The sequence below is a fragment of the Macrobrachium rosenbergii genome, chromosome 25 (genome assembly GCF_040412425.1).
Source record: "Macrobrachium rosenbergii isolate ZJJX-2024 chromosome 25, ASM4041242v1, whole genome shotgun sequence".
Classification (NCBI taxonomy): Eukaryota; Metazoa; Arthropoda; class Malacostraca; order Decapoda; family Palaemonidae; genus Macrobrachium; species Macrobrachium rosenbergii.
The window spans coordinates 38,072,056-38,084,409 of NC_089765.1; the positions used below are offsets into that span (position 1 = coordinate 38,072,056).

At 35.4% G+C, this 12,354-nt stretch overlaps 1 protein-coding gene across 9 annotated transcripts in view; it reads left to right on the forward strand.

Moving 5' to 3' along the window:
• Nucleotides 1–12,354, forward strand: part of LOC136852569 (serine-rich adhesin for platelets-like) — a 144,517-nt gene that overhangs the window by 77,729 nt on the left and 54,434 nt on the right. For 4 of the 9 annotated variants that reach the window (XM_067127363.1, XM_067127366.1, XM_067127367.1 and 1 more), the window contains exon 3: nucleotides 7,759–7,817. The exons of the other annotated variants lie outside the window; for them this stretch is intronic. The gene's annotated coding sequence lies outside the window, so the exon portion shown is untranslated. The remainder of the gene's footprint in view (nucleotides 1–7,758; nucleotides 7,818–12,354) is intronic. 9 annotated transcript variants of the gene reach the window in all.

The window sequence follows — 12,354 nt, forward strand, 5'->3', positions numbered from 1 at the left end:
AGAGAGAGAGAGAGAGAGAGAGAGAGAGAGAGAGAGAGAGAGAGAGAGAGAGAGAGAGAGGACGCTATGAAATGAGATATACGGATGATTTTAAATAATATTTATGAATTTCATTCAGAAGACGGGAATACACTCTAGAACTAGAACCTACGCTTTCCCATTCACGAACATTCTTTTAACGTAATTTTTATAAATGGAATTGTCGAACAGTTCCTTGTTTTACCAAGTGAAAATTGGCTTGATATAAAACGTCTGAGACTATTGCAAACGTCACATGTATCTAATTGCGGGACAGCTACTCCGTTTGTGAACTGACTATAGTCTGTTGTTAGAGATTGCGCCATTTCATTAACTGACGTTTATATTTTCAGTCACATATTTGCCATATTTTTATCAACAAAATTATCACGTATTTGCTCTGTAATTTTCCGTATTCACTTTCGCAATTCCCCCTCCTTTGTTTTCCCGTCGCATTCACATTCGCCCATTCACGAATAACCAAGGGACTTCCGGTACAGTAGCATGCCTCTAGTTCCTTGTTTAGTGTCAAGATTAAAAAAAAAAAAAAGGAACGTAATGCTACTGGTCTGGAGCCGTAATTTCGCTTACTCAATTGATGGTTTCAATTACACGTAAAGGTATATTATATAATGTACTACATTCGTGGTTTTAAATGAACAAGAATGCTGTAAGGAGGGGATTGAGTAAGGTGATGTTTGGGAATTATGAGGACGTTGATAAGAGATTTTTAAGATTTTTTTTCGTTGCTATTTTTCTCCGTTGCCTTCGTCGACCGTCGTCGACGAGATAGGGTTTATTGTCCTGGAGTGAGCTCGAGTGTTCACCCCATCTGGGCTCGACCTTTGTCGAGTGATCAAGGGCGAAGCAATCGTGTTCAGGGCGCTGACCCCCATCCTCTCTCTCTCTCTCTCTCTCTCTCTCTCTCTCTCTCTCTCTCTCTCTCTCTCTCTCTCTCATACTTCTTCGTATTTTTTCTCTCATATTTCTTCGTATATTATCTCTCTCTCATATTCATCGTTTTTTTTTTCTTCTTTGGTTTACCCATAGGCGTGTTGCTGGTTCCTATCCGGTTTGTTGCTGCCTTTATTTATTTTCCTGAAGTACTTACTCGCTACGGCAGTAGGTTTTCCAAGAAATGTAATTTTGCGCTCTGGCATCTCAAAGAATTTTTGTCTCGTTTTCAGTGATCCTCCGCTGTTCGTGACATAATTTAATGAGGGTTTTCTTTTTCCGGTGACGTAATGACTTCTATCGTTATTGACATATTTACCAAGTTTGATTATTTACCTAGATTTTTTAAAATGTATGCTTAGTTCCTTTTAAGTTAAATGGAATTATTTAATTTCTTTTGTCTGTTCGTTAATTTCGAAGTTTCATCACAAGTCTGGCTTCGTACAGAAAAATGTACACTATATATATATATATATATATATATATATATATATATATATATATATATATATATATATATATATATATATGTAGTATATATATACATATGTGTGTGTATATATATATATATATATATATACACACATACATATATATTTGAAGGTTGAAGAATTAGACAAAGATGAATCAAGAAAAGAGTAAATAGTAACATGAAAAATGATTAAAAAATAATAAATTTACATAAAAAAGAAATCGTTATGAGACTATTTCGTATAATATTTTTGTTTTAAAATATAAAAACAAGGACTGTATTTAAAGTGAATCGCACGGAGGCGTTAATGAAGTTTAGTGCCCCGTAACTTCGGAACATAGCGGGCATAGCAGACTGGACCTCTTTGTCTAATAACGTCCCGTCATGTACTTGAGGGAGAATGGCTTCGAGACTTTTTTTTTTTTTTTGGCTCTTTTTAGTTGTCTTCTTAGTAGTTGGGCCTTTGGGATTATTTTGCGTGGGTAACATGCCGTGAAATGTTATTCTCTAAGAAGTTTAACGTAAGATTGGTTGCGAATAGTAAGTTCATTTACGAAGTTTAGTCGTTATTGGTAGTATTTTCCTTGTGATAATACTAATTTTTTTTTTTTTTTTTTTTTGCTAAACTAATAGTGATTTCCCTAGCCGTTTTCTTAGCCATACCTGTGTGAAGACTGTCTTTTTATTCGTATTGCAATGCTGAAGTAGCATTCCAGTTTTCTCTCTCTCCCCGGACACACACACACACACACACACACACACACACACACACACACACACACACACACACACATATATATATATATATATATATATATATATATATATATATATATATATGTATATATATATGGCGTGTCTATGACCCAAAAGAGAGGATTGTGAACTTTTTAGTTAGTCGACTGACGTGGGTCTCAAAAACAGGATAGAGAGGGGTTTGGAGTTACAATCTTAATCTTACATACCCATTTCTATTTCCATTTCGGTGTACACACACACACACACACACACACACACACACACACACACACACACACACACACACACACACAGAAGTATATTTATGTAAATACGTAAGATTTTATTTTTCTTGATACTGTCTTTAGGACCATTCACTTAACGCCCTCAAATTCTTAAGTGTACTGATGTCCTTAAGATGTTTGTCGTTAGTCGTTCTTCCTTATAGTTATCATTAATTAATTATGCCTTTGTCTACATGTGTTTTAGTTGTTCAGTTTGCATCACCTTTTTTCTTTCCAGTTTTAAGATTGGGTCATTCTTTTAGTAGCATGTCTCAGCAGTCCTATATTAGTCATATAGGCTATTCATTTTTACTCCAGCAGCAATACGTCTTATTCATTCCTTCCCAAACGTTCTGTTAAAGCAAATCGGTCTATGTACTCAATTTTTCATAATCATTTTGCGTTTCTACAGAATTAAAAAATTTGTATCCTGTCCGTCCATAGTACAGGCCAAACCAGTGTCGTACACCGTTCCTTTTCCAGTAACCGTAATAGTAAACAGCATTTGTTCATAATCATCTGTAGGTGTCATTTGTAGTAGACAGCTGCTCTCCATGCATTAAAGGTGTTGTAGCCATTGGCATTAAATATCCTATTTATTCTGACTCATCCCTGTTATGTGAAGCAGGCAGGCATTCACTCGTCCTATCGTCCTTGCTAATCGTCTCGAGTTTTTCGTTATTACTTTGTCCTTTGACGGTTTTATTTTGTACATGCATTGGTTGCCTCATTCATCTTGTGCAAACTCTTGAATAGGCTCTAGTCATACTTGAATGAAGCCTATGAGGTATCATAAACAATGTGCAGCATCTCGGTACAACACCAGTTGTTAATAATAATAATAATAATAATAATTGTGTTAATATGAGGATATTTGTTTCACATAGCCTAAAAACACACAATTACATTACATTCACCGGTATCTGATGGACTTACTACCAGTTCCCTGTAACCTACAACTCTCAGATGAAAAAGCCCAATTGATTCTTTCACCACGGTTCTTTTCAATTGTGTATGCTTGAGGTGAAAACCTATGCCGTATGTATTTTTCGTCTTTTTGCAGCGAGTTTTTCTGTTGAAATATCCTTGAGACATTTCTGGTAACCTTCCATAACCCCCCACCTCACCATCCTCCTTTCCTAACACTTCACAGTTTCCCAAGGGTTGATTCCCAGTTCAAATTGTGTATTAAAGATAGGGAAGTGTCACTGATATTTTTACACACACACACACATATACTGTATATATATTATATAATATATATATATTATATATATATATATATATATATATATATATATATATATATATATATATATATATATATATATATATATATAGTGTGTGTGTGTGTGTGTATATGTGTGTATGTGTGTGAGAGCGCATGTGTTTACATTTATGTTAGGTGCATTTAGTGTAAAAATTTCAGAAACGCATACACATACGTACGTACACACACACACACTCACTATGTGTATGTATGTATATATTTATATAGTGTGTGTGTGTATGTACATATGTGTGTATGCGTTATCAAACAGTCTTTGTGTAAGTGCTTTACATTTATAAAGAGTGAGTGGGAAAAGTTTCAAGTCCTTGACTCCTACATGTGACCTTTGGTAACTCCATTCTAGTTTGACAAATTATTGTAGATAAAGGACGAATGTTTCCATCATTCAAAAGTAATAAAAATAGCTAGTCGCTGAATATGCATGAGGTCGAGCAGTGCCTTGTAACATTAAAAGCGTATGGCAAAGTTGCATGAAAAAAGTTACTTGAATAAAAGTGTTAATAACCAAGGTTAATCAGGCTAATTGAGTAAAGTCAGTGTTGTTGAAAAGCAAAAGTTCAAAACTCAGAATAAGAGGGCTTCATGAAAAATGTTTTTGGATAATTAATTTACTGTTATACGACTTAATAACATTTGTAAGGAGTTGCTCTCCGATTTGTGACTTCAGATATTACTGAATTTTCATTAACTGAAAATCCATCGATGGCGTCGTTATACTTTAATATTACGGAGCCAGTTAATACACATACAAATCAGCTCATCTTCCTTAGACCCAAATCGTGGGTGGTGAATTAATCCAGCACCCAAGTTAATGTTTTACCTTAATTCCATTATCATTATTGTCACTAGTAATAATGAAGTATTTAGCCAAAAGATGTCATATCTGGTGTTCCCTAGGCCGTGCTCTTGGGCCATAGTTGCATTGTTGGTTTAAGGCTACATTAGTGGTACAATTGTTGGCCTTGAATGTTATATTACTGTATGCATATAAAGCAACCTATGGCAGTGATATGTTTCATCATTACCTCCAAAGCTGTGTGATGCAAAAGGGCCTCTGTGAAATTCCACCACTCTTTCTTTCCGATGCATTATCTTATGTGAATCTCCAGGCATTTCCAGCCTCCCTCCTCATAGCTCTCATCCAAGTAGATCTTAACTTTCCTACTCTTCCGGTGCCCACAGGAGCCCAGCTGACATTACCGAATACCCTCCTTAGGGTTAAGCAAAGGATATGTTCAAGCTATTTCCATATCCTTTTCATCACTATCTCATCTCATATGGAGCTTGTGCAATTTCCCTTATAGTATCATTTCTAACCCTCCTCCCATCCGACTTCTTATATTCTTAAAGCTTTACTCTCATATAGACAAAATCTTTTAAATTCAGCTGCATTATCATACCATAATTCATGTCTTTGCAGCGTTACAGATCATATTAACTTATAGCCTTTCACTAAATCTAATTCAAGAGAACTTATATTGGATATTATTGCTCCTAAACATTTGAAAGATTCAACTTCATTGACCATTTCTCCATTTGATGTTTTTCTGGCCCTTTGTGCATACTCTGCTCTCATTACTTGTTTCATTTAGCTGCAATGAGTTCCATCTTTAAATATATGATTCATTCTGTTAAGGAACTTTGTAAAATTTATGGTGTTTTGATGATTAAAACTGCATCATCTGCATATTCCAAGACTAGTTAAGTTTATTCCTATCCAAACCTTTTTTTTCATTTCCGACCAGTTATTTTCATTATAATTATAAAATCTATGAGAAGGGGAAACAGCAAAGGCAAAATAACATCTTACCTTTAGCAGGACATGAAAATGAAGGCCAGCATAACGAAGACTTATTTTATACCTCTAACATTCTATTCAGCAACTAGCGGTATAGTAAATGTTGACAAAACCAGGTGTTACCTTGGGCTCCCATTTTAATTTTTTTTTTTTTTGCAGCATTAGAGATTGACATCCAATGCTGTCTGCAAGAAAGGTGTTCGTGAGTTTTCTTATATCTATCTCCTTCGCTGAAATATTTCTTTGGACTTTATTAGCATCTTGGGATAATTTTTAAAGATTTTCTTTTGTCAGCGATCATCACAAATACTGGAAACTTAAACTTTCCGCTTATTACGTGTACATTTGTGCGTGCTACTAAGTGTAGCAGTCTTTCTGGCAGTCTAGTAAATGCATGAGGTCTTAGGTTAGAGGATGCAATGCTTTAATGTGCGTTACCCTTTCGTCTAACTAATCTTATTTTATGTGTTTTTATTTGTTATCTTTGTTTTAATTTTTTGTACCCTTTCTCTAGAATTTCTTACTTAATGTAGTGGCTTTCCATTCCAATGAAACTTGCTTAGCAAGCTGCCATTTAGTTAGTTGAACACGACTGCATGCCCATTACGAATGATAATTTCATGTTTTCTATGCTATTTATAAAATAGCATAGATACAGCAACTGTTGACCAACAAAGATGTCTTCGGAACCGGTTTTCATATTCTAGTGTCTAGCGCTTTCAAGATTCTTTTGTTCTGTTTGTGGTCATCTTGGGGCGGCTGAATGCCAAAGGACTCATGACAACAACAACAACAACAACAACAACAACAACAATACTAATAAAGGTCAACGGGTTGAGAACCTGTAAACTGGTCCCCCCCCCTTTCCTTGCACTGTATGTATGTGTGTGTGTGTGTGTATATATATATATATATATATATATATATATATATATATATATATATATATATATATATATATATATATATATATATATATATATTAACTTTATCACATACACAATTGTTCAGTGCATTAGTAAAACTACTAACAGGACCTCATTCAAACTGGATGGTATTTAGTGTAGATATTTATTCTGAAATAAATGTCTCCCCTACATACCAAAAAAGTCTGAATGAGGTCCTGTTTGTGATATATATATATATATATATATATATATATATATATATATATATATATATATATATATATATATATAATAATAATAATAATAATAATAATAATAATAATAATAATAATAAAATTTGTATCTGTGTAATGTAAGTCAGTAAAAACGCAATATACAGGATTTATGATATTTAAAAACCAGAAAGCGGTGACTATGATTACATGTAAAATAGTAATAGTATAAGTTAGGATAATGTCAACTCTGTTCTTTGCGTTCATTTCGAACCGAACAATTAATGTAAAACAGAGAACAATAAGCACCTTGTACTTCTGAGCGTAGGATTTCTCCCTGCTTACCTTTCCTCGAAACTCGAGAGACCAGCTCGATTCACGGAAAGAAGCTCTAGGGTAAACCAGAGACAATCGGGAGTATTGTCCCGTCGGCCTCTGCTCTAGAGCGAATGAACAAGGAATTACGAAATGTGAGGAAACTTCAGGTGTAACAGACGCTGTCCTGCCGGCCCGGCCAATTGTAGGAAAATTTTAAATCAAAATCTACAGTTTCCTGTTATTACATGCGTACAGGATGAGCCATATGAGACGTAATTATGACAAAATTTTATTTCTAATAATAACAGATTTTCTTTTCCAGCGTTTTCCTTAATTTAATGAGAAGGCCAAAATCATGAGCAATTTAAATGCAATTACCTAATATTTGATCAAATAAAAAAAGTGGGAGGAAGAAAGAAAAAAAGGTAATTCTTACTTCGAAGCAATACGTTGAGCAAAAAGACTTCATAAATTGAATATCTATTTAATCTAAAGTTCATTTTGCACAACTCTGTGATTCTCAGTGTGCGCATCGTGACTGCATAGATAGTTAATGCAATGATTTTTATATGATTCTTGAAACTATTATGACAGGGGCTTTATGAAACTCCAGCGCTTTTTTCGGCTTATGGGTTTTTAAGCTTTGGCGCTTTGTGTCTGATGAGAGAGAGAGAGAGAGAAACTTTTTTTTCTGAATCACATATTATTTAGCGTGTCATTTCTTTGTTCAATGCCTTAATTAATGTTTTTTTTTCTTCATTACAGGTAAGCTTACCTTTCCACACTAACGCTCGGGGACACTGCAGAGCTGGTGCGATGGTCAGGTAAGACGATTAAATTAATAAGGGGATTTGACAAGAGTGCATGTCACATTTGTCTTGCTACTACATTACTCCTGCTACTGTTTCATTTTGTGCCAGTTTATTTTCACGATGGAGTTATTATTTGCTCCTTTTTTATTTTCAATTTTATTGTTATTTTATCCCGATTTGATCTTGAGTAACTTAGAAAATTTCAACGATAAGGCTTCAAAATAGAAACAAAAATTATAGTTCCTTGATTGGGGGAACTAAAATTCCAAAGTTCCTCTTGTATATTGTGGAATATTATTTACTTCGTATTTAGATTTTTTTTAACCTAACAAAAAAGAATGAGAAGACAGTCCAGAAGAAAACCTGTTTTAGTCACCTCTTTGTGACTTCTTAGAATCTGTATTCCTAATAATTTACATTTTAGACCATGTAGTGCACGTCAACTTAAGTAAGAATGTCATTGGTGTGTAGCACATGCACGTAGACCCTCACCTTTGAGAGCTTTTTGATCATGTACATTTACTCGCCCTAGGAGTACGCGTGGATACCATGCGGAATCGGTAACAAGAGCAACTCAGAACTATGTGCTCAACCTGGCACTGTTGTTTTAGAAGGGAAGTTTGTCGTCACTTAAGACTGTCCATGAACACTTAGCTTTTCTCGCATGATTTGGATTAGACATGTCCTTCTCGGTTGCTTCTTGAAAGTGTAGTCTTTGGAATTTCGAGTGGCATTTATATCTTTACTGATAGCTTCAGAAGAGTTTGCAGTGACTTTGTCTATAACTTCGTTTTTTTACTGTAATTACATTCGCCTTTCGACCAAGGTAGTGCGTGATGTAAAAAACTTATGGCCTTTTTATTTTTTATGGCTTTTTTATATTTTTAGTTTTGCTATGGTAAAAAATATCCTCTATGGCAAAGCATATATGTTATTTACTTCACTGCTTGTTTCTACCCCTCATATTTCATTAAAGAGAAACATAAAGCGACCGTTGCAGTTTGTAGTTTAAACTCCGGTTACGATAAGGATGAAATAGCCCCAAAATCTTACCTTGCGGGATCCCCGTTAAAACTAATTCTTAACTTTGCAGTAGACCATTTTCTTGGACTTGGGAGTGTTCTTACAGAAGCAAATTGTCTAGTCAAACAAACTACAACCTCCATATTTCCCAACCACTGTCAGTTGTATTGTGATCAGTGTCAACATTAATTTGCTATAGCTAGGTAGATCATGTTGATATTTATGCCTTTACAGTGAATAACTTATGTATGTGCACTTTCCCTGATAAAAACATCGTTCATTTAACGAAACTGAATATCAGTTGGTATTCTGTCAGTGTGAAAAGGCTGTGTTTAGATCGATGTGTTTATTGCATATGAATTTCACGAATGGTGTCATTGCCAGTCAGTGGAAGGTAAGTGCGGTGGCGCTGAGAGCAGTATTGGGCAGTAATTCAAGCCTACTATAGAATTAGTTCTCCTGTGTCATGCTGAGGTTACTAAATTGATTCCCTCATTTGCCCAGAGAATTTTCTGGCAGTAGTTTGACTAGGAGTAGAATGTGCCTGCGTTCTTGTGTAATTCATCACTCCTGTATATTCAGGTCATATGTGATGAGCGAGTCATTTTGGTGCCTGATACATACAGCCTTTCACTTTTCAGGTGTTATGTAACGAAGGGCAGGATCAGTTGTTATTTGTCTTTGAATCCTCATCTTCAGGCCAGCTGTTTTCTGTAATTATATTCTTATGTCTCCTTTGTCCTCAGGCAGTTATAATTTACAAAATATGGCTGAAATGATTAACTAAGAGCTTTGCTTGGGCTATGACCATGTACGAGAAAAAGGCACTCGCTGGGAATTTTACCCTTCAATTTTGCTATTAATTGTCAAGCACGTCATGCAGTATACACTTGAGGTAATTATACATCAAAAATACCTTCTACGTCTGTTTTGAGTTTCCAAGATCTAAGCAACGTTTGGGTCATACTAGCCTTACTTAGGCCGAGAGAGAGCTCGGTGGAAAAATGTTGTTTTTCTTTTTAGCGATTTGACTTTCTTATTGGAGCTGACGGTCGCATTGCGTGATCCTGGATACTGATCAGGTCGGTTTAGATTAAGCTGCTTTGCGCCCACACGGGCCCGTGCCCTAAGGGCCTTGAGTTACTGGTTGGGATAAGAGGCCTGATGTTGACCTTTGGACTCGCAGGCACGGTTAGGCCTGTTGCTTGTTATGGTAATGTCAGTTATGTCAGATTAAAAAATCCAATGTAATGTGAACTTACCCTCTGCATATATAGTCTCGCACTTCAGCATGTCTCTTTTGCACTGTCGGCTGTCCTTTCCTAACTTGATATTTATGAAATGAAGTCAGCCGGCATTATCATGTCTAGAACAGATTAGGTAGTAGTATGCAGATGGGTTTACAGCACACACTTCCTAGGAGGTAGCCATAATAAAATATTCTTATAACTGTCGTCTAGCGGAATGGGTGTTTGTTGCACAGGCACGGTTCACTGATGCTATGAAGATGAATAAGTTAGTATCTTGAGATGAAGTACCTGCCCCAGTGACTCTTCCTATTTCTTCTACGACGTACTACAACCTGCTGATTGAAGAGCTTATAATTTACAACTTGAATCCATAGGTTTTCTATAAATTTGAACGTACGTAGCCTCATATATAAGATGAAGATTCTACAGTTATGGTATGTTTATATATATATATATATATATATATATATATATATATATATATATATATATACATACATATATATATATATATATATATATATATATATATATATATATATATATATATATATATATATATCACATATATATATACATACACACACACACACACATATATATATATATATATATATATATATATATATATATATATATATATATATATATATATACACACACGTGTGTGTCAACGTCCCATATCATGTACAGTCATCGGAGACAAGTTAATTATGATTACTTGCTCGACCAACGTAAAGCTGATTCGGTAAGTGAGCACTGCACATTAGACTCAAGTTGAATTTAAGAGGGTAGTCACTGCTTATCTCCCGCCCCAATTCCTTAGCTATTTACTCACCCAGGTACAGTTGCATGAACTGAAAATTACCCTCCACGGTCTTGAACATCGTATTATAGGATGGGGAAGTCAACGTTCTACAACTTACGCTTTTTTTTTTTTATACAAAAAAATCATTCAGTGACTCGAGCGTGGATTATATGTACGGAGAAAAGCATGGCTTGTGGAGAGAGAGAGAGAGAGAGAGAGAGAGAGAGAGAGAGAGAGAGAGAGAGAGAGAGAGAGAGTAGAGTAGAGTAGAGTAGAACGTGTCCAGTTGCAAGGCAACATGCTTGAGCCATTAGAGTTCGTTTACTTAAACGCAGGAACGATGCACACTCATATTCATCTCAGTTTCATTAAGATCGAATTTTTTTTTTATTGTAGTACGAAAATAGTCTTGTGGTCTGATGCTGCGGTTTTTAGGTTCGCTGAACTATGATGTAAGTTGAATGAGGAAATGTGCGCAAATTGAACTAATGACTTTGTGGTTGGGTAAAGTTGATATAACTTACACTATACGTGCAGACACATATGCTGATACAGGGGGAAGTGCTGTTGCAACTTCAGGGAATAACGACCCTTTATTTTCTTTCGTAAATAGGAAAAAGTCAACATTCTGAAGCAGCTGTTTTCCCATATATCTCAGCGAGGAAGTCTAGGGTTATATCTGTGGTAATACATGCAGATTTGGTTATCGGATGGGCACATAGTAAGTGACACATGCAACAAAGTATGCATGTATTGTATGTTTTATACCGTATATATACACATACATATATTAATATATATAAACTTACATCATCTATATACATATTAAGCCACAAAAATCCTCTTATATCGAATTCACCTTGGGAACAACTTACGCCCAGGAGAAATTTCAACTGATAATGCTTCTGTGCCGACCAGGATTCGAACCGTGGTCTGGTTGAGAAACAGCGACAGGCAGTGACTGACCACCCGGCTACCCGGCGCAGAAGCAGAAGTACTTATCAGTTATAATTCCTGCTGGGTGTAATTTATTCCATAGGTTTGGCGAAATCGAATTTAAACGATATTTATTATTAATATATTTGTGATACGTAATATATATATAATATATATATATGTGTGTGTGTGTAATTTATGTGTTTTACACATACACAATTTATATACACACACACACCTTTAAAATCTGGGAAGTGAAAAAAAAATACCCGTCTAACTTCATCGATAAGTTTAGTAAATCGACAGTCACCTCCAGTCAGAGGTAACAAAACTACTAATCTTAAGAGCTGCTCGACTTGGGAATGGACGGAGAGATATCGCATGCTATGATCATTTGGAAATTATGGTCTGTGTGTGTGTGTCTCAGTGTGTGTGGTTACACAGAAAAGAGAACGTGCATTGTTAGTGGTTTCGAGTGGCTCTAAGGCTTGAGGGAGTTGGTTGAGGTAGGATGTGCTTGAGGATGTTGGGG